This window comes from Schistocerca piceifrons, chromosome 4 (assembly GCF_021461385.2).
Source record: "Schistocerca piceifrons isolate TAMUIC-IGC-003096 chromosome 4, iqSchPice1.1, whole genome shotgun sequence".
NCBI classification, from domain to species: domain Eukaryota; kingdom Metazoa; phylum Arthropoda; class Insecta; order Orthoptera; family Acrididae; genus Schistocerca; species Schistocerca piceifrons.
In genome coordinates, this window is record NC_060141.1 from 1,317,414 (window position 1) to 1,340,730 (window position 23,317).

Sequence of the window (23,317 nt, forward strand, 5' to 3'; positions counted from 1 at the left end):
AAACAAAAAAAAAAAAAAGAAAATAAAATCTTCCGTTCTCGTCCGATCACCGAAGTGAAGCAACAACGTTAGTAGTACTCGGAAGGGTGAGCGCCTGGGAACTCTGGCTGTCTTCATTTTTCGCTTTTCAGTCGCTACTCCTGGCAGCCAGCCTTTTTCCATATCACCTTTCTGTTGTGACAAAGAGACTTCCTCAAGCATTTTAAACGGCCGTAAGGTACGAAACTGCAGTAATTAACTCAGTTTGAAGGAGAATGTGCCAACCAAGTTTGCCAGGAAGTCTTTGAAAACGACAAAACAGTACGAATCGGGCGGTATGCTCCGAAATAACGGTAGCGCCTGCCTATCGTTCTGCAGCGGCGTACAGCTCCAAGTTCGATTTCTAATCATAAATTTATTCTTTTGTCGTCTCGCCTCCTCCCGCAGACGTTTCTCGCGCTTGTGCTGTCATATGGACCGCGACCCGAGCGGCAGCGAGCGGCAGTCGGGACAAGTCGGGACAAGTCGGGACGGAAGGGGGGACAGGCGCCAATGCCACCGCGCAAATTACGCAAATATCTGGAAGCGCGGCGTGTGTCAGCCAGGTGAGAAAGCCTCCGTCGGTCCAGCAGGACACTGCCACACCCCGCGCAGTCCGCCCGCCGCCCGACCGCGCGCGCAAGCCCCGCGCCGGATAACAGGAACAAGGCGCGTCGCCAGCGAGTGTCGGAGGCCACACGCACCAAACGAATGACAGGCGGTGCACCGAGCAGCTGTGTTGTGCGTGTCTCACCTACGTTCGGCAGTCGCCTCTGAGACGCCGAGGCGAGCGCGCACTCCGCGCCACCTTCGAGGTGGAAAGACGAGCTTTGCGTCAAATGTGCCACGGAAAGCAGCGATTGCGTGTGTTGCGAGAAGAGGCGAATGCTTCTTCTGGGGTGCGGCTACAGTATAAGGACGCCAACGGCCCATACCATGTTGAATACACCGGTTTCTCGTCCGATCGCCGAAGTTAAGCAACATCGGGCCCGGTTTAGTACTTGGATGGGTGACCCGCCTGGGAACACCGGGTGCTGTTGGCTCTATCTCATTTTTTCATTTTTACGTCGCTGCACCTGCCAGCCCTCTTTTCATACTAACTTTCAGGTGTTGACAAAGATGCTTCCACAAGCATTTTGAACTACTGTATCAAACGCAAGATACGAAATTACAGTAATGAACTCAGTTTGAGCAAGAATGCGCGAAGGATGTGTGCTAGAACTCCTTGAAAATAACAACACACTACGAATCGACAGATGAGTTCTGAAATAAGTCAGGGCCTACTGTTTTGTAGCAGTGCTAAATTCCACAATGTAAATAACAAAAAAAAAAAAAAAGAAATAAAATCTTCCGTTCTCGTCCGATCACCGAAGTGAAGCAACAACGTTAGTAGTACTCGGAAGGGTGAGCGCCTGGGAACTCTGGCTGTCTCATTTTTCGCTTTTCAGTCGCTACTCCTGGCAGCCAGCCTTTTTCCATATCACCTTTCTGTTGTGACAAAGAGACTTCCTCAAGCATTTTAAACGGCCGTAAGGTACGAAACTGCAGTAATTAACTCAGTTTGAAGGAGAATGTGCCAACCAAGTTTGCCAGGAAGTCTTTGAAAACGACCAAAACAGTACGAATCGGGCGGTTATGCTCCCGAAATACGGTAGCGCCTGCCTATCGTTCTGCAGCGGCGTACAGCTCCAAGTTCGATTTCTAATCATAAATTTATTCTTTTGTCGTCTCGCCTCCTCCCGCAGACGTTTCTCGCGCTTGTGCTGTCATATGGACCGCGACCCGAGCGGCAGCGAGCGGCAGTCGAGCAAAGTCGGGACAAGTCGGGGACGGAAGGGGGGACAGGCGCCAATGCACCGCGCAAATTACGCAAATATCTGGAAGCGCGGCGTGGTGTCAGCCAGGTGAGAAAGCCTCCGTCGGTCCAGCAGGACACTGCCACACCCCGCGCAGTCCGGCCCCGCCGCCGACCGCGCGCGCAAGCCCCGCGCCGGATAACAGGAACAAGGCGCGTCGCCAGCGAGTGTCGGAGGCCACACGCACCAAACGAATGACAGGCGGTGCACCGAGCAGCTGTGTTGTGCGTGTCTCACCTACGTTCGGCAGTCGCCTCTGAGACGCCGAGGCGAGCGCGCACTCCGCGCCACCTTCGAGGTGGAAAGACGAGCTTTGCGTCAAATGTGCCACGGAAAGCAGCGATTGCGTGTGTTGCGAGAAGAGGCGAATGCTTCTTCTGGGGTGCGGCTACAGTATAAGGACGCCAACGGCATACCATGTTGAATACACCGGTTCTCGTCCGATCACCGAAGTTAAGCAACATCGGGCCCGGTTAGTACTTGGATGGGTGACCGCCTGGGAACACCGGGTGCTGTTGGCTCTATCTCATTTTTTCATTTTTACGTCGCTGCACCTGCCAGCCCTCTTTTCATACTAACTTTCAGGTGTTGACAAAGATGCTTCCACAAGCATTTTGAACTACTGTATCAAACGCAAGATACGAAATTACAGTAATGAACTCAGTTTGAGCAAGAATGCGCGAAGGATGTGTGCTAGAACTCCTTGAAAATAACAACACACTACGAATCGACAGATGAGTTCTGAAATAAGTCAGGGCCTACTGTTTTGTAGCAGGTGCTAAATTCCACAATGTAAATAAACAAAAAAAAAAAAAAGAAATAAAATCTTCCGTTCTCGCGTCCGATCACCGAAGTGAAGCAACAACGTTAGTAGTACTCGGAAGGGTGAGCGCCTGGGAACTCTGGCTGTCTTCATTTTTCGCTTTTCAGTCGCTACTCCTGGCAGCCAGCCTTTTTCCATATCACCTTTCTGTTGTGACAAAGAGACTTCCTCAAGCATTTTAAACGGCCGTAAGGTACGAAACTGCAGTAATTAACTCAGTTTGAAGGAGAATGTGCCAACCAAGTTTGCCAGGAAGTCTTTGAAAACGACAAAACAGTACGAATCGGGCGGTATGCTCCGAAATACGGTAGCGCCTGCCTATCGTTCTGCAGCGGCGTACAGCTCCAAGTTCGATTTCTAATCATAAATTTATTCTTTTGTCGTCTCGCCTCCTCCCGCAGACGTTTCTCGCGCTTGTGCTGTCATATGGACCGCGACCCGAGCGGCAGCGAGCGGCAGTCGAGCAAAGTCGGGACAAGTCGGGACGGAAGGGGGGACAGGCGCCAATGCACCGCGCAAATTACGCAAATATCTGGAAGCGCGGCGTGTGGTCAGCCAGGTGAGAAAGCCCTCCGTTCGGTCCAGCAGGACACTGCCACACCCCGCGCAGTCCGCCCGCCGCCCGACCGCGCGCGCAAGCCCCGCGCCGGATAACAGGAACAAGGCGCGTCGCCAGCGAGTGTCGGAGGCCCACACGCACCAAACGAATGACAGGCGGTTGCACCGAGCAGCTGTGTTGTGCGTGTCTCACCTACGTTCGGCAGTCGCCTCTGAGACGCCGAGGCGAGCGCGCACTCCGCGCCACCTTCGAGGTGGAAAGACGAGCTTTGCGTCAAATGTGCCACGGAAAGCAGCGATTGCGTGTGTTGCGAGAAGAGGCGAATGCTTCTTCTGGGGTGCGGCTACAGTATAAGGACGCCCAACGGCCATACCATGTTGAATACACCGGTTCTCGTCCGATCACCGAAGTTAAGCAACATCGGGCCCGGTTAGTACTTGGATGGGTGACCGCCTGGGAACACCGGGTGCTGTTGGCTCTATCTCATTTTTTCATTTTTACGTCGCTGCACCTGCCAGCCCTCTTTTCATACTAACTTTCAGGTGTTGACAAAGATGCTTCCACAAGCATTTTTGAACTACTGTATCAAACGCAAGATACGAAATTACAGTAATGAACTCAGTTTGAGCAAGAATGCGCGAAGGATGTGTGCTAGAACTCCTTGAAAATAACAACACACTACGAATCGACAGATGAGTTCTGAAATAAGTCAGGGCCTACTGTTTTGTAGCAGTGCTAAATTCCACAATGTAAATAAACAAAAAAAAAAAAAAGAAATAAAATCTTCCGTTCTCGTCCGATCACCGAAGTGAAGCAACAACGTTAGTAGTACTCGGAAGGGTGAGCGCCTGGGAACTCTGGCTGTCTTCATTTTTCGCTTTTCAGTCGCTACTCCTGGCAGCCAGCCTTTTTCCATATCCACCTTTCTGTTGTGACAAAGAGACTTCCTCAAGCATTTTAAACGGCCGTAAGGTACGATACTGCAGTAATTAACTCAGTTTGAAGGAGAATGTGCCAACCAAGTTTGCCAGGAAGTCTTTGAAAACGACAAAAACAGTACGAATCGGGCGGTATGCTCCGAAATACGGTAGCGCCTGCCTATCGTTCTGCAGCGGCGTACAGCTCCAAGTTCGATTTCTAATCATAAATTTATTCTTTTGTCGTCTCGCCTCCTCCCGCAGACGTTTCTCGCGCTTGTGCTGTCATATGGACCGCGACCCGAGCGGGCAGCGAGCGGCAAGTCGAGCAAAGTCGGGACAAAGTCGGGACGGAAGGGGGGACAGGCGCCAATGCACCGCGCAAATTACGCAAATATCTGGAAGCGCGGCGTGTGTCAGCCAGGTGAGAAAGCCTCCGTCGGTCCAGCAGGGACACTGCCACACCCCGCGCAGTCCGCCCGCCGCCCGACCGCGCGCGCAAGCCCCGCGCCGGATAACAGGAACAAGGCGCGTCGCCAGCGAGTGTCGGAGGCCACACGCACCAAACGAATGAACAGGCGGGTGCACCGAGCAGCTGTGTTGTGCGTGTCTCACCTACGTTCGGCAGTCGCCTCTGAGACGCCGAGGCGAGCGCGCACTCCGCGCCACCTTCGAGGTGGAAAGACGAGCTTTGCGTCAAATGTGCCACGGAAAGCAGCGATTGCGTGTGTTGCGAGAAGAGGCGAATGCTTCTTCTGGGGTGCGGCTACAGTATAAGGACGCCAACGGCCATACCATGTTGAATACACCGGTTCTCGTCCGATCACCGAAGTTAAGCAACATCGGGCCCGGTTAGTACTTGGATGGGTGACCGCCTGGGAACACCGGGTGCTGTTGGCTCTATCTCATTTTTTCATTTTTACGTCGCTGCACCTGCCAGCCCCTCTTTTCATACTAACTTTCAGGGTGTTGACAAAGATGCTTCCACAAGCATTTTGAACTACTGTATCAAACGCAAGATACGAAATTACAGTAATGAACTCAGTTTGAGCAAGAATGCGCGAAGGATGTGTGCTAGAACTCCTTGAAAATAACAACACACTACGAATCGACAGATGAGTTCTGAAATAAGTCAGGGCCTACTGTTTTGTAGCAGTGCTAAATTCCACAATGTAAATAAACAAAAAAAAAAAAAAAGAAATAAAATCTTCCGTTCTCGTCCGATCACCGAAGTGAAGCAACAACGTTAGTAGTACTCGGAAGGAGTGAGCGCTCTGGGAACTCTGGCTGTCTTCATTTTTCGCTTTTCAGTCGCCTACTCCTGGCAGCCAGCCTTTTTCCATATCACCTTTCTGTTGTGACAAAGAGACTTCCTCAAGCATTTTAAACGGGCCGTAAGGTACGAAACTGCAGTAATTAACTCAGTTTGAAGGGAGAATGTGCCAACCAAGTTTGCCAGGAAGTCTTTGAAAACGACAAAACAGTACGAATCGGGCCGGTATGCTCCGAAATACGGTAGCGCCTGCCTATCGTTCTGCAGCGGCGTACAGCTCCAAGTTCGATTTCTAATCATAAATTTATTCTTTTGTCGTCTCGCCTCCTCCCGCAGACGTTTCTCGCGCTTGTGCTGTCATATGGACCGCGACCCGAGCGGCAGCGAGCGGCAGTCGAGCAAAGTCGGGACAAGTCGGGACGGGAAGGGGGGACAGGCGCCAATGCACCGCGCAAATTACGCAAATATCTGGAAGCGCGGCGTGTGTCAGCCAGGTGAGAAAGCCTCCGTCGGTCCAGCAGGACACTGCCACACCCCGCGCAGTCCGCCCGCCGCCCGACCGCGCGCGCAAGCCCCGCGCCGGATAACAGGAACAAGGCGCGTCGCCAGCGAGTGTCGGAGGCACACGCACCAAACGAATGACAGGCGGTGCACCGAGCAGCTGTGTTTGTGCGTGTCTCACCTACGTTCGGCAGTCGCCTCTGAGGACGCGAGGCGAGCGCGCACTCCGCGCCACCTTCGAGGTGGAAAGACGAGCTTTGCGTCAAATGTGCCACGGAAAGCAGCGATTGCGTGTGTTGCGAGAAGAGGCGAATGCTTCTTCTGGGGTGCGGCTACAGTATAAGGACGCCAACGGCCATACCATGTTGAATACACCGGTTCTCGTCCGATCACCGAAGTTAAGCAACATCGGGCCCGGTTAGTACTTGGATGGGTGACCGCCTGGGAACACCGGGTGCTGTTGGCTCTATCTCATTTTTTTCATTTTTACGTCGCTGCACCTGCCAGCCCTCTTTTCATACTAACTTTCAGGTGTTGACAAAGATGCTTCCACAAGCATTTTGAACTACTGTTATCAAACGCAAGATACGAAAATTACAGTAATGAACTCAGTTTGAGCAAGAATGCGCGAAGGATGTGTGCTAGAACTCCTTGAAAATAACAACACACTACGAATCGACAGATGAGTTCTGAAATAAGTCAGGGCCTACTGTTTTGTAGCAGTGCTAAATTCCACAATGTAAATAAACAAAAAAAAAAAAAAGAAATAAAATCTTCCGTTCTCGTCCGATCACCGAAGTGAAGCAACAACGTTAGTAGTACCTCGGAAGGGGTGAGCGCCTGGGAACTCTGGCTGTCTTCATTTTTCGCTTTTCAGTCGCTACTCCTGGCAGCCAGCCTTTTTCCATATCACCTTTCTGTTGTGACAAAGAGACTTCCTCAAGCATTTTAAACGGCCGTAAGGTACGAAACTGCAGTAATTAACTCAGTTTGAAGGAGAATGTGCCAACCAAGTTTGCCAGGAAGTCTTTGAAAACGACAAAACAGTACGAATCGGGCGGTATGCTCCGAAATACGGTAGCGCCTGCCTATCGTTCTGCAGCGGCGTACAGCTCCAAGTTCGATTTCTAATCATAAATTTATTCTTTTGTCGTCTCGCCTCCTCCCGCAGACGTTTCTCGCGCTTGTGCTGTCATATGGACCGCGACCGAGCGGCAGCGAGCGGCAGTCGAGCAAAGTCGGGACAAGTCGGGACGGAAGGGGGGACAGGCGCCAATGCACCGCGCAAATTACGCAAATATCTGGAAGCGCGGCGTGTGTCAGCCAGGTGAGAAAGCCTCCGTCGGTCCAGCAGGACACTGCCACACCCCGCGCAGTCCGCCCGCCGCCCGACCGCGCGCGCAAGCCCCGCGCCGGATAACAGGAACAAGGCGCGTCGCCAGCGAGTGTCCGGAGGCCACACGCACCAAACGAATGACAGGCGGTGCACCGAGCAGCTGTGTTGTGCGTGTCTCACCTACGTTCGGCAGTCGCCTCTGAGACGCCGAGGCGAGCGCGCACTCCGCGCCACCTTCGAGGTGGAAAGACGAGCTTTGCGTCAAATGTGCCACGGAAAGCAGCGATTGCGTGTGTTGCGAGAAGAGGCTGAATGCTTCTTCTGGGGTGCGGCTACAGTATAAGGACGCCAACGGCCATACCATGTTGAATACACCGGTTCTCGTCCGATCACCGAAGTTAAGCAACATCGGGCCCGGTTAGTACTTGGATGGGTGACCGCCTGGGAACACCGGGTGCTGTTGGCTCTATCTCATTTTTTCATTTTTACGTCGCTGCACCTGCCAGCCCTCTTTTCATACTAACTTTCAGGTGTTGACCAAAGATGCTTCCACAAGCATTTTGAACTACTGTATCAAACGCAAGATACGAAATTACAGTAATGAACTCAGTTTGAGCAAGAATGCGCGAAGGATGTGTGCTAGAACTCCTTGAAAATAACAACACACTACGAATCGACAGATGAGTTCTGAAATAAGTCAGGGCCTACTGTTTTGTAGCAGTGCTAAATTCCACAATGTAAATAAACAAAAAAAAAAAAAAAGAAATAAAATCTTCCGTTCTCGTCCGATCACCGAAGTGAAGCAACAACGTTAGTAGTACTCGGAAGGGTGAGCGCCTGGGAACTCTGGCTGTCTTCATTTTCGCTTTTCAGTCGCTACTCCTGGCAGCCAGCCTTTTTCCATATCACCTTTCTGTTGTGACAAAGAGACTTCCTCAAGCATTTTAAACGGCCGTAAGGTACGAAACTGCAGTAATTAACTCAGTTTTGAAGGAGAATGTGCCAACCAAGTTTGCCAGGAAGTCTTTGAAAACGACAAAACAGTACGAATCGGGCGGTATGCTCCGAAATACGGTAGCGCCTGCCTATCGTTCTGCAGCGGCGTACAGCTCCAAGTTCGATTTCTAATCATAAATTTATTCTTTTGTCGTCTCGCCTCCTCCCGCAGACGGTTTCTCGCGCTTGTGCTGTCATATGGACCGCGACCCGAGCGGCAGCGAGCGGCAGTCGAGCAAAGTCGGGACAAGTCGGGGACGGAAGGGGGGACAGGCGCCAATGCACCGCGCAAATTACGCAAATATCTGGAAGCGCGGCGTGTGTCAGCCAGGGTGAGAAAGCCTCCGTCGGTCCAGCAGGACACTGCCACACCCCGCGCAGTCCGCCCGCCGCCCGACCGCGCGCGCAAGCCCCCGCGCCGGATAACAGGAACAAGGCGCGTCGCCAGCGAGTGTCGGAGGCCACACGCACCAAACGAATGACAGGCGGTGCACCGAGCAGCTGTGTTGTGCGTGTCTCACCTACGTTCGGCAGTCGCCTCTGAGACGCCGAGGCGAGCGCGCACTCCGCGCCACCTTCGAGGTGGAAAGACGAGCTTTGCGTCAAATGTGCCACGGGAAAGCAGCGATTGCGTGTGTTGCGAGAAGAGGCGAATGCTTCTTCTGGGGTGCGGCTACAGTATAAGGACGCCAACGGCCATACATGTTGAATACACCGGTTCTCGTCCGATCACCGAAGTTAAGCAACATCGGGCCCGGTTAGTACTTGGATGGGTGACCGCCTGGGAACACCGGGTGCTGTTGGCTCTATCTCATTTTTTCATTTTTACGTCGCTGCACCTGCCAGCCCTCTTTTCATACTAACTTTCAGGTGTTGACAAAGATGCTTCCACAAGCATTTTGAACTACTGTATCAAACGCAAGATACGAAATTACAGTAATGAACTCAGTTTGAGCAAGAATGCGCGAAGGATGTGTGCTAGAACTCCTTGAAAATAACAACACACTACGAATCGACAGATGAGTTCTGAAATAAGTCAGGGCCTACTGTTTTGTAGCAGTGCTAAATTCCACAATGTAAATAAACAAAAAAAAAAAAAGAAATAAAATCTTCCGTTCTCGTCCGATCACCGAAGTGAAGCAACAACGTTAGTAGTACTCGGAAGGGTGAGCGCCTGGGAACTCTGGCTGTCTTCATTTTTCGCTTTTCAGTCGCTACTCCTGGCAGCCAGCCTTTTTCCATATCACCTTTCTGTTGTGACAAAGAGACTTCCTCAAGCATTTTAAACGGCCGTAAGGTACGAAACTGCAGTAATTAACTCAGTTTGAAGGAGAATGTGCCAACCAAGTTTGCCAGGAAGTCTTTGAAAACGACAAAACACGTAGATCGGGCGGTATGCTCCGAAATACGGTAGCGCCTGCCTATCGTTCTGCAGCGGCGTACAGCTCCAAGTTCGATTTCTAATCATAAATTTATTCTTTTGTCGTCTCGCCTCCTCCCGCAGACGTTTCTCGCGCTTGTGCTGTCATATGGACCGCGACCCGAGCGGCAGCGAGCGGCAGTCGAGCAAAGTCGGGACAAGTCGGGACGGAAGGGGGGACAGGCGCCAATGCACCGCGCAAATTACGCAAATATCTGGAAGCGCGGCGTGTGTCAGCCAGGTGAGAAAGCCTCCGTCGGTCCAGCAGGACACTGCCACACCCCGCGCAGTCCGCCCGCCGCCCGACCGCCGCGCGCAAGCCCCGCGCCGGATAACAGGAACAAGGCGCGTCGCCAGCGAGTGTCGGAGGCCACACGCACCAAACGAATGACAGGCGGTGCACCGAGCAGCTGTGTTGTGCGTGTCTCACCTACGTTCGGCAGTCGCCTCTGAGACGCCGAGGCGAGCGCGCCACTCCGCGCCACCTTCGAGGTGGAAAGACGAGCTTTGCGTCAAATGTGCCACGGAAAGCAGCGATTGCGTGTGTTGCGAGGAAGAGGCGAATGCTTCTTCTGGGGGGTGCGGCTACAGTATAAGGACGCCAACGGCCATACCATGTTGAATACACCGGTTCTCGTCCGATCACCGAAGTTAAGCAACATCGGGCCCGGTTAGTACTTGGATGGGTGACCGCACTGGGAACACCGGGTGCTGTTGGCTCTATCTCATTTTTTCATTTTTACGTCGCTGCACCTGCCAGCCCTCTTTTCATACTAACTTTCAGGTGTTGACAAAGATGCTTCCACAAGCATTTTGAACTACTGTATCAAACGCAAGATACGAAATTACAGTAATGAACTCAGTTTGAGCAAGAAATGCGCGAAGGATGTGTGCTAGAACTCCTTGAAAATAACAACACACTACGAATCGACAGATGAGTTCTGAAATAAGTCAGGGCCTACTGTTTTGTAGCAGTGCTAAATTCCACAATGTAAATAAACAAAAAAAAAAAAAAGAAATAAAATCTTCCGTTCTCGTCCGATCACCGAAGTGAAGCAACAACGTTAGTAGTACTCGGAAGGGTGAGCGCCTGGGAACTCTGGCTGTCTTCATTTTTCGCTTTTCAGTCGCTACTCCTGGCAGCCAGCCTTTTTCCATATCACCTTTCTGTTGTGACAAAGAGACTTCCTCAAGCATTTTAAACGGCCGTAAGGTACGAAACTGCAGTAATTAACTCAGTTTGAAGGAGAATGTGCCAACCAAGTTTGCCAGGAAGTCTTTGAAAACGACAAAACAGTACGAATCGGGCGGTATGCTCCGAAATACGGTAGCGCCTGCCTATCGTTCTGCAGCGGCGTACAGCTCCAAGTTCGATTTCTAATCATAAATTTATTCTTTTGTCGTCTCGCCTCCTCCCGCAGACGTTTCTCGCGCTTGTGCTGTCATATGGACCGCGACCCGAGCGGCAGCGAGCGGCAGTCGAGCAAAGTCGGGACAAGTCGGGACGGAAGGGGGGACAGGCGCCAATGCACCGCGCAAATTACGCAAATATCTGGAAGCGCGGCGTGTGTCAGCCAGGTGAGAAAGCCTCCGTCGGTCCAGCAGGACACTGCCACACCCCGCGCAGTCCGCCCCGCCGCCCGACCGCGCGCGCAAGCCCCGCGCCGGATAACAGGAACAAGGCGCGTCGCCAGCGAGTGTCGGAGGCCACACGCACCAAACGAATGACAGGCGGTGCACCGAGCAGCTGTGTTGTGCGTGTCTCACCTACGTTCGGCAGTCGCCTCTGAGACGCCGAGGCGAGCGCGCACTCCGCGCCACCTTCGAGGTGGAAAGACGAGCTTTGGCGTCAAATGTGCCACGGAAAGCAGCGATTGCGTGTGTTGCGAGAAGAGGCGAATGCTTCTTCTGGGGTGCGGCTACAGTATAAGGACGCCAACGGCCATACCATGTTGAATACACCGGTTCTCGTCCGATCACCGAAGTTAAGCAACATCGGGCCCGGTTAGTACTTGGATGGGTGACCGCCTGGGAACACCGGGGTGCTGTTGGCTCTATCTCATTTTTTCATTTTTACGTCGCTGCACCTGCCAGCCCTCTTTTCATACTAACTTTCAGGTGTTGACAAAGATGCTTCCACAAGCATTTTGAACTACTGTATCAAACGCAAGATACGAAAATTACAGTAATGAACTCAGTTTGAGCAAGAATGCGCGAAGGATGTGTGCTAGAACTCCTTGAAAATAACAACACACTACGAATCGACAGATGAGTTCTGAAATAAGTCAGGGCCTACTGTTTTGTAGCAGTGCTAAATTCCACAATGTAAATAAACAAAAAAAAAAAAAAAGAAATAAAATCCTTCGTTCTCGTCCGATCACCGAAGTGAAGCAACAACGTTAGTAGTACTCGGAAGGGTGAGCGCCTGGGAACTCTGGCTGTCTTCATTTTTTCGCTTTTCAGTCGCTACTCCTGGCAGCCAGCCTTTTTCCATATCACCTTTCTGTTGTGACAAAGAGACTTCCTCAAGCATTTTAAACGGCCGTAAGGTACGAAACTGCAGTAATTAACTCAGTTTGAAGGAGAATGTGCCAACCAAGTTTGCCAGGAAGTCTTTGAAAACGACAAAACAGTACGAATCGGGCGGTATGCTCCGAAATACGGTAGCGCCTGCCTATCGTTCTGCAGCGGCGTACAGCTCCAAGTTCGATTTCTAATCATAAATTTATTCTTTTGTCGTCTCGCCTCCCGCAGACGTTTCTCGCGCTTGTGCTGTCATATGGACCGCGACCCGAGCCGGCAGCGAGCGGCAGTCGAGCAAAGTCAGGACAAGTCGGGACGGAAGGGGGGACAGGCGCCAATGCACCGCGCAAATTACGCAAATATCTGGAAGCGCGGCGTGTGTCAGCCAGGTGAGAAAGCCTCCGTCGGTCCAGCAGGACACTGCCACACCCCGCGCAGTCCGCCCGCCGCCCGACCGCGCGCGCAAGCCCCGCGCCGGATAACAGGAACAAGGCGCGTCGCCAGCGAGTGTCGGAGGCCCACACGCACCAAACGAATGACAGGCGGTGCACCGAGCAGCTGTGTTGTGCGTGTCTCACCTACGTTCGGCAGTCGCCTCTGAGACGCCGAGGCGAGCGCGCACTCCGCGCCACCTTCGAGGTGGGAAAGACGAGCTTTGCGTCCAAATGTGCCACGGAAAGCAGCGATTGCGTGTGTTGCGAGAAGAGGCGAATGCTTCTTTCTGGGGTGCGGCTACAGTATAAGGACGCCAACGGCCCATACCATGTTGAATACACCGGTTCTCGTCCGATCGCCGAAGTTAAGCAACATCGGGCCCGGTTAGTACTTGGATGGGTGACCGCCCTGGGAACACCGGGTGCTGTTGGCTCTATCTCATTTTTTCATTTTTACGTCGCTGCACCTGCCAGCCCTCTTTTCATACTAACTTTCAGGTGTTGACAAAGATGCTTCCACAAGCATTTTGAACTACTGTATCAAACGCAAGATACGAAATTACAGTAATGAACTCAGTTTGAGCAAGAATGCGCGAAGGATGTGTGCTAGAACTCCCTTGAAAATAACAACACACTACGAATCGACAGATGAGTTCTGAAATAAGTCAGGGCCTACTGTTTTGTAGCAGTGCTAAATTCCACAATGTAAATAAACAAAAAAAAAAAAAAGAAATAAAATCTTCCGTTCTCGTCCGATCACCGAAGTGAAGCAACAACGTTAGTAGTACTCGGAAGGGTGAGCGCCTGGGAACTCTGGCTGTCTTCATTTTTCGCTTTTCAGTCGCTACTCCTGGCAGCCAGCCTTTTTCCATATCACCTTTCCTGTTGTGACAAAGAGACTTCCTCAAGCATTTTTAAACGGCCGTAAGGTACGAAACTGCAGTAATTAACTCAGTTTGAAGGAGAATGTGCCAACCAAGTTTGCCAGGAAGTCTTTGAAAACGACAAAACAGTACGAATCGGGCGGTATGCTCCGAAATACGGTAGCGCCTGCCTATCGTTCTGCAGCGGCGTACAGCTCCAAGTTCGATTTCTAATCATAAATTTATTCTTTTGTCGTCTCGCCTCCTCCCGCAGACGTTTCTCGCGCTTGTGCTGTCATATGGACCGCGACCCGAGCGGCAGCGAGCGGCAGTCGAGCAAAGTCGGGACAAGTCGGGACGGAAGGGGGGACAGGCGCCAATGCACCGCGCAAATTACGCAAATATCTGGAAGCGCGGCGTGTGTCAGCCAGGTGAGAAAGCCTCCGTCGGTCCAGCAGGACACTGCCACACCCCGCGCAGTCCGCCCGCCGCCCCGACCGCGCGCGCAAGCCCCGCGCCGGATAACAGGAACAAGGCGCGTCGCCAGCGAGTGTCGGAGGCCACACGCACCAAACGAATGACAGGGCGGTGCACCGAGCAGCTGTGTTGTGCGTGTCTCACCTACGTTCGGCAGTCGCCTCTGAGACGCCGAGGCGAGCGCGCACTCCGCGCCACCTTCGAGGTGGAAAGACGAGCTTTGCGTCAAATGTGCCACGGAAAGCAGCGATTGCGTGTGTTGCGAGAAGAGGCGAATGCTTCTTCTGGGGTGCGGCTACAGTATAAGGACGCCAACGGCCATACCATGTTGAATACACCGGTTCTCGTCCGATCACCGAAGTTAAGCAACATCGGGGCCCGGTTAGTACTTGGATGGGTGACCGCCTGGGAACACCGGGTGCTGTTGGGCTCTATCTCATTTTTTCATTTTTACGTCGCTGCACCTGCCAGCCCTCTTTTCATACTAACTTTCAGGTGTTGACAAAGATGCTTCCACAAGCATTTTGAACTACTGTATCAAACGCAAGATACGAAATTACAGTAATGAACTCAGTTTGAGCAAGAATGCGCGAAGGATGTGTGCTAGAACTCCTTGAAAATACAACACACTACGAATCGACAGATGAGTTCTGAAATAAGTCAGGGCCTACTGTTTTGTAGCAGTGCTAAATTCCACAATGTAAATAAACAAAAAAAAAAAAAAAGAAAATAAAATCTTCCGTTCTCGTCCGATCACCGAAGTGAAGCAACAACGTTAGTAGTACTCGGAAGGGTGAGCGCCTGGGAACTCTGGCTGTCTTCATTTTTCGCTTTTCAGTCGCTACTCCTGGCAGCCAGCCTTTTTCCATATCACCTTTCTGTTGTGACAAAGAGACTTCCTCAAGCATTTTAAACGGCCGTAAGGTACGAAACTGCAGTAATTAACTCAGTTTGAAGGAGAATGTGCCAACCAAGTTTGCCAGGAAGTCTTTGAAAACGACAAAACAGTACGAATCGGGCGGTATGCTCCGAAATACGGTAGCGCCTGCCTATCGTTCTGCAGCGGCGTACAGCTCCAAGGTTCGATTTCTAATCATAAATTTATTCTTTTGTCGTCTCGCCTCCTCCCGCAGACGTTTCTCGCGCTTGTGCTGTCATATGGACCGCGACCCGAGCGGCAGCGAGCGGCAGTCGAGCAAAGTCAGGACAAGTCGGGACGGAAGGGGGGACAGGCGCCAATGCACCGCGCAAATTACGCAAATATCTGGAAGCGCGGCGTGGTGTCAGCCAGGTGAGAAAGCCTCCGTCGGTCCAGCAGGACACTGCCACACCCCGCGCAGTCCGCCCGCCGGCCCGACCCGCGCGCGCAAGCCCCGCGCCGGATAACAGGAACAAGGCGCGTCGCCAGCGAGTGTCGGAGGCCACACGCACCAAACGAATGACAGGCGGTGCACCGAGCAGCTGTGTTGTGCGTGTCTCACCTACGTTCGGCAGTCGCCTCTGAGACGCCGAGGCGATGCGCGCACTCCGCGCCACCTTCGAGGTGGAAAGACGAGCTTTGCGTCAAATGTGCCACGGAAAGCAGCGATTGCGTGTGTTGCGAGAAGAGGCGAATGCTTCTTCTGGGGTGCGGCTACAGTATAAGGGACGCCAACGGCCATACCATGTTGAATACACCGGTTCTCGTCGATCACCGAAGTTAAGCAACATCGGGCCCGGTTAGTACTTGGATGGGTGACCGCCTGGGAACACCGGGTGCTGTTGGCTCTATCTCATTTTTTCATTTTACGTCGCTGCACCTGCCAGCCCTCTTTTCATACTAACTTTCAGGTGTTGACAAAGATGCTTCCACAAGCATTTTGAACTACTGTAATCAAACGCAAGATACGAAATTACAGTAATGAACTCAGTTTGAGCAAGAATGCGCGAAGGATGTGTGCTAGAACTCCTTGAAAATAACAACACACTACGAATCGACAGATGAGTTCTGAAATAAGTCAGGGGCCTACTGTTTTGTAGCAGTGCTAAATTCCACAATGTAAATAAACAAAAAAAAAAAAAAAGAAATAAAATCTTCCGTTCTCGTCCGATCACCGAAGTGAAGCAACAACGTTAGTAGTACTCGGAAGGGTGAGCGCCTGGGAACTCTGGCTGTCTTCATTTTTCGCTTTTCAGTCGCTACTCCTGGCAGCCAGCCTTTTTCCATATCACCTTTCTGTTGTGACAAAGAGACTTCCTCAAGCATTTTTAAACGGCCGTAAGGTACGAAACTGCAGTAATTAACTCAGTTTGAAGGAGAATGTGCCAACCAAGTTTGCCAGGAAGTCTTTGAAAACGACAAAACAGTACGAATCGGGCGGTATGCTCCGAAATACGGTAGCGCCTGCCTATCGTTCTGCAGCGGCGTACAGCTCCAAGTTCGATTTCTAATCATAAATTTATTCTTTTGTCGTCTCGCCCTCCCTCCCGCAGACGTTTCTCGCGCTTGTGCTGTCATATGGACCGCGACCCGAGCGGCAGCGAGCGGCAGTCGAGCAAAGTCAGGACAAGTCGGGACGGAAGGGGGGACAGGGCGCCAATGCACCGCGCAAATTACGCAAATATCTGGAAGCGCGGCGTGTGTCAGCCAGGTGAGAAAGCCTCCGTCGGTCCAGCAGGACCACTGCCACACCCCGCGCAGTCCGCCCGCCGCCCGAGACCGCGCGCGCAAGCCCCGCGCCGGATAACAGGAACAAGGCGGCGTCCGCCAGCGAGTGTCGGAGGCCACACGCACCAAACGAATGACAGGCGGTGCACCGAGCAGCTGTGTTGTGCGTGTCTCACCTACGTTCGGCAGTCGCCTCTGAGACGCCGAGGCGAGCGCGCACTCCGCGCCACCTTCGAGGTGGAAAGACGAGCTTTTTGCGTCAAATGTGCCACGGAAAGCAGCGATTGCGTGTGTTGCGAGAAGAGGCGAATGCTTCTTCTGGGGTGCGGCTACCAGTATAAGGACGCCAACGGCCATACCATGTTGAATACACCGGTTCTCGTCCGATCACCGAAGTTAAGCAACATCGGGCCCGGTTAGTACTTGGATGGGTGACCGCCTGGGAACACCGGGTGCTGTTGGCTCTATCTCATTTTTTCATTTTTACGGTCGCTGCACCTGCCAGCCCTCTTTTCATACTAACTTTCAGGTGTTGACAAAGATGCTTCCACAAGCATTTTGAACTACTGTATCAAACGCAAGATACGAAATTACAGTAATGAACTCAGTTTGAGCAAGAATGCGCGAAGGATGTGTGCTAGAACTCCTTGAAAATAACAACACACTACGAATCGACAGATGAGTTCTGAAATAAGTCAGGGCCTACGTTTTTGTAGCAGTGCTAAATTCCACAATGTAAATAAACAAAAAAAAAAAAAAGAAATAAAATCTTCCGTTCTCGTCCGATCACCGAAGTGAAGCAACAACGTTAGTAGTACTCGGAAGGGTGAGCGCCTGGGAACTCTGGCTGTCTTCATTTTCGCTTTTCAGTCGCTACTCCTGGCAGCCAGCCTTTTTCCATATCACCTTTCTGTTGTGACAAAAGAGACTTCCTCAAGCATTTTAAACGGCCCGTAAGGTACGAAACTGCAGTAATTAACTCAGTTTGAAGGAGAATGTGCCAACCAAGTTTGCCAGGAAGTCTTTGAAAACGACAAAACAGTACGAATCGGGCGGTATGCTCCGAAATACGGTAGCGCCTGCCTATCGTTCTGCAGCGGCGTACAGCTCCAAGTTCGATTTCTAATCATAAATTTATTCTTTGTCGTCTCGCCTCCTCCCGCAGACGTTTTCTCGCGCTTGTGCTGTCATATGGACCGCGACCCGAGCGGCAGCGAGCGGCAGTCGAGCAAAGTCGGGACAAGTCGGGACGGAAGGGGGGGACAGGCGCCAATGCACCGCGCAAATTACGCAAATATCTGGAAGCGCGGCGTGTGTCAGCCAGGTGAGAAAGCCTCCGTCGGTCCAGCAGGGACACTGCCACACCCCGCGCAGTCCGCCCGCCGCCCGACCGCGCGCGCAAGCCCCGCGCCGGATAACAGGAACAAGGCGCGTCGCCAGCGAGTGTCGGAGGCCACAAGCACCAAACGAATGACAGGCGGTGCACCGAGCAGCTGTGTTGTGCGTGTCTCACCTACGTTCGGCAGTCGCCTCTGAGACGCCGAGGCGAGCGCGCAACTCCGCGCCACCTTCGAGGTGGAAAGACGAGCTTTGCGTCAAATGTGCCACGGAAAGCAGCGATTGCGTGTGTTGCGAGAAGAGGCGAATGCTTCTTCTGGGGTGCGGCTACAGTATAAGGACGCCAACGGCCCATACCATGTTGAATACACCGGTTCTCGTCCGATCACCGAAGTTAAGCAACATCGGGCCCGGTTAGTACTTGGATGGGTGACCGCCTGGAACACCGGGTGCTGTTGGCTCTATCTCATTTTTTCATTTTTACGTCGCTGCACCTGCCAGCCCTCTTTTCATACTAACTTTCAGGTGTTGACAAAGATGCTTCCACAAGCATTTTGAACTACTGTATCAAACGCAAGATACGAAATTACAGTAATGAACTCAGTTTGAGCAAGAATGCGCGAAGGATGTGTGCTAGAACTCCTTGAAAATAACAACACACTACGAATCGACAGATGAGTTCTGAAATAAGTCAGGGCCTACTGTTTTGTAGCAGTGCTAAATTCCACAATGTAAATAAACAAAAAAAAAAAAAGAAATAAAATCTTCCGTTCTCGTCCGATCACCGAAGTGAAGCAACAACGTTAGTAGTACTCGGAAGGGTGAGCGCCTGGGAACTCTGGCTGTCTTCATTTTTCGCTTTTCAGTCGCTACTCCTGGGCAGCCAGCCTTTTTCCATATCACCTTTCTGTTGTGACAAAGAGACTTCCTCAAGCATTTTAAACGGCCGTAAGGTACGAAACTGCAGTAATTAACTCAGTTTGAAGGAGAATGTGCCAAACCAAGTTTGCCAGGAAGTCTTTGAAAACGACAAAACAGTACGAATCGGGCGGTATGCTCCGAAATACGGTAGCGCCTGCCTATCGTTCTGCAGCGGCGTAACAGCTCCAAGTTCGATTTCTAATCATAAATTTATTCTTTTGTCGTCTCGCCTCCTCCCGCAGACGTTTCTCGCGCTTGTGCTGTCATATGGACCGCGACCCGAGCGGCAGCGAGCGGCAGTCGAGCAAAGTCAGGACAAGTCGGGACGGAAGGGGGGACAGGCGCCAATGCACCGCGCCAAATTACGCAAATATCTGGAAGCGCGGCGTGTGTCAGCCAGGTGAGAAAGCCTCCGTCGGTCCCAGCAGGACACTGCCACACCCCCGCGCAGTCGCCCGCCGCCCGACCGCGCGCGCAAGCCCCGCGCCGGATAACAGGAACAAGGCGCGTCGCCAGCGAGTGTCGGAGGCCACACGCACCAAACGAATGACAGGCGGTGCACCGAGCAGCTGTGTTGTGCGTGTCTCACCTACGTTCGGCAGTCGCCTCTGAGACGCCGAGGCGAGCGCGCACTCCGCGCCACCTTCGAGGTGGAAAGACGAGCTTTGCCGTCAAATGTGCCACGGAAAGCAGCGATTGCGTGTGTTGCGAGAAGAGGCGAATGCTTCTTCTGGGGTGCGGCCTACAGTATAAGGACGCCAACGGCCATACCATGTTGAATACACCGGTTCTCGTCCGATCGCCGAAGTTAAGCAACATCGGGCCCGGTTAGTACTTGGATGGGTGACCGCCTGGGAACACCGGGTGCTGTTGGCTCTATCTCATTTTTTTCATTTTTACGTCGCTGCACCTGCCAGCCCTCTTTTCATACTAACTTTCAGGTGTTGACAAAGATGCTTCCACAAGCATTTTGAACTACTGTATCAAACGCAAGATACGAAATTACAGTAATGAACTCAGTTTGAGCAAGAATGCGCGAAGGATGTGTGCTAGAACTCCTTGAAAATAACCAACACACTACGAATCGACAGATGAGTTCTGAAATAAGTCAGGGCCTACTGTTTTGTAGCAGTGCTAAATTCCACAATGTAAATAAACAAAAAAAAAAAAAAGAAATAAAATCTTCCGTTCTCGTCCGATCACCGAAGTGAAGCAACAACGTTAGTAGTACTCGGAAGGGTGAGCGCCTGGGAACTCTGGCTGTCTTCATTTTTCGCTTTTCAGTCGCTACTCCTGGCAGCCAGCCTTTTTCCATATCACCTTTCTGTTGTGACAAAGAGACTTCCTCAAGCATTTTAAACGGCCGTAAGGTACGAAACTGCAGTAATTAACTCAGTTTGAAGGAGAATGTGCCAACCAAGTTTGCCAGGAAGTCTTTGAAAACGACAAAACAGTACGAATCGGGCGGTATGCTCCGAAATACGGTAGCGCCTGCCTATCGTTCTGCAGCGGCGTACAGCTCCAAGTTCGATTTCTAATCATAAATTTATTTCTTTGTCGTCCTCGCCTCCTCCCGCAGACGTTTCTCGCGCTTGTGCTGTCATATGGCACCGCGACCCGAGCGGCAGCGAGCGGCAGTTCGAGCAAAGGTCAGGACAAGTCGGGACGGAAGGGGGGACAGGCGCCAATGCACCGCGCAAATTACGCAAATATCTGGAAGCGCGGCGTGTGTCAGCCAGGTGAGAAAGCCTCCGTCGGTCCAGCAGGACACTGCCACACCCCGCGCAGTCCGCCCGCCGCCCGACCGCGCGCGCAAGCCCCGCGCCGGATAAACAGGAACAAGGCGCGTCGCCAGCGAGTGTCGGAGGCCACACGCACCAAACGAATGACAGGCGGTGCACCGAGCAGCTGTGTTGTGCGTGTCTCACCTACGTTCGGCAGTCGCCTCTGAGACGCCGAGGCGAGCGCGCACTCCGCGCCACCTTCGAGGTGGAAAGACGAGCTTTGCGTCAAATGTGCCACGGAAAGCAGCGATTGCGTGTGTTGCGAGAAGAGGCGAATGCTTCTTCTGGGGTGCGGCTACAGTATAAGGACGCCAACGGCCATACCATGTTGAATACACCGGTTCTCGTCCGGATCACCGAAGTTAAGCAACATCGGGCCCGGTTAGTACTTGGATGGGTGACCGCCTGGGAACACCGGGTGCTGTTGGCTCTATCTCATTTTTTCATTTTTACGTCGCTGCACCTTGCCAGCCCTCTTTTCATACTAACTTTCAGGTGTTGACAAAGATGCTTCCACAAGCATTTTGAACTACTGTATCAAACGCAAGATACGAAATTACAGTAATGAACTCAGTTTGAGCAAGAATGCGCGAAGGATGTGTGCTAGAACTCCTTGAAAATAACAACACACTACGAATCGACAGATGAGTTCTGAAATAAGTCAGGGCCTACTGTTTTGTAGCAGTGCTAAATTCCACAATGTAAATAAACAAAAAAAAAAAAAAAAGAAATAAAATCTTCCGTTCTCGTCCGATCACCGAAGTGAAGCAACAACGTTAGTAGTACTCGGAAGGTGTGAGCGCCTGGAACTCTGGCTGTCTTCATTTTTCGCTTTTCAGTCGCTACTCCTGGCAGCCAGCCTTTTCCCATATCACCTTTCTGTTGTGACAAAGAGATCTTCCTCAAGCATTTTAAACGGCCGTAAGGTACGAAACTGCAGTAATTAACTCAGTTTGAAGGAGAATGTGCCAACCAAGTTTGCCAGGAAGTCTTTGAAAACGACAAAACAGTACGAATCGGGCGGTATGCTCCGAAATACGGTAGCGCCTGCCTATCGTTCTGCAGCGGCGTACAGCTCCAAGTTCGATTTCTAATCATAAATTTATTCTTTTGTCGTTCTCGCCTCCTCCCGCAGACGTTTCTCGCGCTTGTGCTGTCATATGGTACCGCGACCCGAGCGGCAGCGGAGCGGCAGTCGAGCAAAGTCGGGACAAGTCGGGACGGAAGGGGGGGACAGGCGCCAATGCACCGCGCAAATTACGCAAATATCTGGAAGCGCGGCGTGTGTCAGCCAGGTGGAGAAAGCCTCCGTCGGTCCAGCAGGACACTGCCACACCCCGCGCAGTCCGCCCGCCGCCGACCGCGCGCGCAAGCCCCGCGCCGGATAACAGGAACAAGGCGCCAGCGAGTGTCGGAGGCCACACGCACCAAACGAATGACAGGCGGTGCACCGAGCAGCTGTGTTGTGCGTGTCTCACCTACGTTCGGCAGTCGCCTCTGAGACGCCGAGGCGAGCGCGCACTCCGCGCCACCTTCGAGGTGGAAAGACGAGCTTTGCGTCAAATGTGCCACGGAAAGCAGCGATTGCGTGTGTTGCGAGAAGAGGCGAATGCTTCTTCTGGGGTGCGGCTACAGTATAAGGACGCCAACGGCCATACCATGTTGAATACACCGGTTCTCGTCCGATCACCGAAGTTAAGCAACATCGGGCCCGGTTAGTACTTGGATGGGTGACCGCCTGGGAACACCGGGTGCTGTTGGCTCTATCTCATTTTTTCATTTTTACGTCGCTGCACCTGCCAGCCCTCTTTTCATACTAACTTTCAGGTGTTGACAAAGATGCTTCCACAAGCATTTTGAACTACTGTATCAAACGCAAGATACGAAATTACAGTAATGAACTCAGTTTGAGCAAGAATGCGCGAAGGATGTGTGCTAGAACTCCTTGAAAATAACAACACACTACGAATCGACAGATGAGTTCTGAAATAAGTCAGGGCCTACTGTTTTGTAGCAGTGCTAAATTCCACAATGTAAATAAACAAAAAAAAAAAAAAGAAATAAAATCTTCCGTTCTCGTCCGATCACCGAAGTGAAGCAACAACGTTAGTAGTACTCGGAAGGGTGAGCGCCTGGGAACTCTGGCTGTCTTCATTTTTCGCTTTTCAGTCGCTACTCCTGGCAGCCAGCCTTTTTCCATATCACCTTTCTGTTGTGACAAAGAGACTTCCTCAAGCATTTTAAACGGCCGTAAGGTACGAAACTGCAGTAATTAACTCAGTTTGAAGGAGAATGTGCCAACCAAGTTTGCCAGGAAGTCTTTGAAAACGACAAAACAGTACGAATCGGGCGGTATGCTCCGAAATACGGTAGCGCCTGCCTATCGTTCTGCAGCGGCGTACAGCTCCAAGTTCGATTTCTAATCATAAATTTATTCTTTTGTCGTCTCGCCTCCTCCCGCAGACGTTTCTCGCGCTTGTGCTGTCATATGGACCGCGACCCGAGCGGCAGCGAGCGGCAGTCGAGCAAAGTCGGGACAAGTCGGGACGGAAGGGGGGACAGGCGCCAATGCACCGCGCAAATTACGCAAATATCTGGAAGCGCGGCGTGTGTCAGCCAGGTGAGAAAGCC

The 23,317-nt window shown here is 52.1% G+C and overlaps 16 non-coding genes and 1 pseudogene across 16 annotated transcripts; all 17 read left to right on the forward strand.

Moving 5' to 3' along the window:
* The first annotated feature begins 938 nt into the window (after positions 1-938).
* LOC124796606 lies at positions 939-1,061 on the forward strand (annotated as a pseudogene).
* A 1,216-nt stretch (positions 1,062-2,277) lies between these two features.
* On the forward strand, positions 2,278-2,395 carry LOC124796600. Its single transcript, XR_007016807.1, has one exon. It is a non-coding gene; the product is annotated as a 5S ribosomal RNA (ribosomal RNA).
* Positions 2,396-3,615: 1,220 nt separating this feature from the next.
* On the forward strand, positions 3,616-3,734 carry LOC124796593. The gene has a single exon (XR_007016801.1). It is a non-coding gene; the product is annotated as a 5S ribosomal RNA (ribosomal RNA).
* A 1,220-nt stretch (positions 3,735-4,954) lies between these two features.
* LOC124796504 lies at positions 4,955-5,073 on the forward strand. Its single transcript, XR_007016776.1, has one exon. It is a non-coding gene; the product is annotated as a 5S ribosomal RNA (ribosomal RNA).
* A 1,221-nt stretch (positions 5,074-6,294) lies between these two features.
* On the forward strand, positions 6,295-6,413 carry LOC124796516. The gene has a single exon (XR_007016777.1). It is a non-coding gene; the product is annotated as a 5S ribosomal RNA (ribosomal RNA).
* Positions 6,414-7,630: 1,217 nt separating this feature from the next.
* On the forward strand, positions 7,631-7,749 carry LOC124796528. The gene has a single exon (XR_007016778.1). It is a non-coding gene; the product is annotated as a 5S ribosomal RNA (ribosomal RNA).
* Positions 7,750-8,967: 1,218 nt separating this feature from the next.
* Positions 8,968-9,085, forward strand: LOC124796601. Its single transcript, XR_007016808.1, has one exon. It is a non-coding gene; the product is annotated as a 5S ribosomal RNA (ribosomal RNA).
* Positions 9,086-10,299: 1,214 nt separating this feature from the next.
* LOC124796597 lies at positions 10,300-10,419 on the forward strand. The gene has a single exon (XR_007016805.1). It is a non-coding gene; the product is annotated as a 5S ribosomal RNA (ribosomal RNA).
* Positions 10,420-11,633: 1,214 nt separating this feature from the next.
* LOC124796590 lies at positions 11,634-11,753 on the forward strand. The gene has a single exon (XR_007016798.1). It is a non-coding gene; the product is annotated as a 5S ribosomal RNA (ribosomal RNA).
* A 1,216-nt stretch (positions 11,754-12,969) lies between these two features.
* On the forward strand, positions 12,970-13,090 carry LOC124796604. Its single transcript, XR_007016811.1, has one exon. It is a non-coding gene; the product is annotated as a 5S ribosomal RNA (ribosomal RNA).
* Positions 13,091-14,306: 1,216 nt separating this feature from the next.
* LOC124796598 lies at positions 14,307-14,426 on the forward strand. The gene has a single exon (XR_007016806.1). It is a non-coding gene; the product is annotated as a 5S ribosomal RNA (ribosomal RNA).
* Positions 14,427-15,645: 1,219 nt separating this feature from the next.
* LOC124796595 lies at positions 15,646-15,763 on the forward strand. Its single transcript, XR_007016803.1, has one exon. It is a non-coding gene; the product is annotated as a 5S ribosomal RNA (ribosomal RNA).
* A 1,225-nt stretch (positions 15,764-16,988) lies between these two features.
* LOC124796541 lies at positions 16,989-17,107 on the forward strand. Its single transcript, XR_007016780.1, has one exon. It is a non-coding gene; the product is annotated as a 5S ribosomal RNA (ribosomal RNA).
* Positions 17,108-18,323: 1,216 nt separating this feature from the next.
* Positions 18,324-18,442, forward strand: LOC124796602. The gene has a single exon (XR_007016809.1). It is a non-coding gene; the product is annotated as a 5S ribosomal RNA (ribosomal RNA).
* A 1,217-nt stretch (positions 18,443-19,659) lies between these two features.
* Positions 19,660-19,778, forward strand: LOC124796589. Its single transcript, XR_007016797.1, has one exon. It is a non-coding gene; the product is annotated as a 5S ribosomal RNA (ribosomal RNA).
* A 1,218-nt stretch (positions 19,779-20,996) lies between these two features.
* On the forward strand, positions 20,997-21,116 carry LOC124796584. Its single transcript, XR_007016792.1, has one exon. It is a non-coding gene; the product is annotated as a 5S ribosomal RNA (ribosomal RNA).
* A 1,214-nt stretch (positions 21,117-22,330) lies between these two features.
* Positions 22,331-22,449, forward strand: LOC124796552. Its single transcript, XR_007016781.1, has one exon. It is a non-coding gene; the product is annotated as a 5S ribosomal RNA (ribosomal RNA).
* The last annotated feature ends 868 nt before the right edge of the window (positions 22,450-23,317 follow it).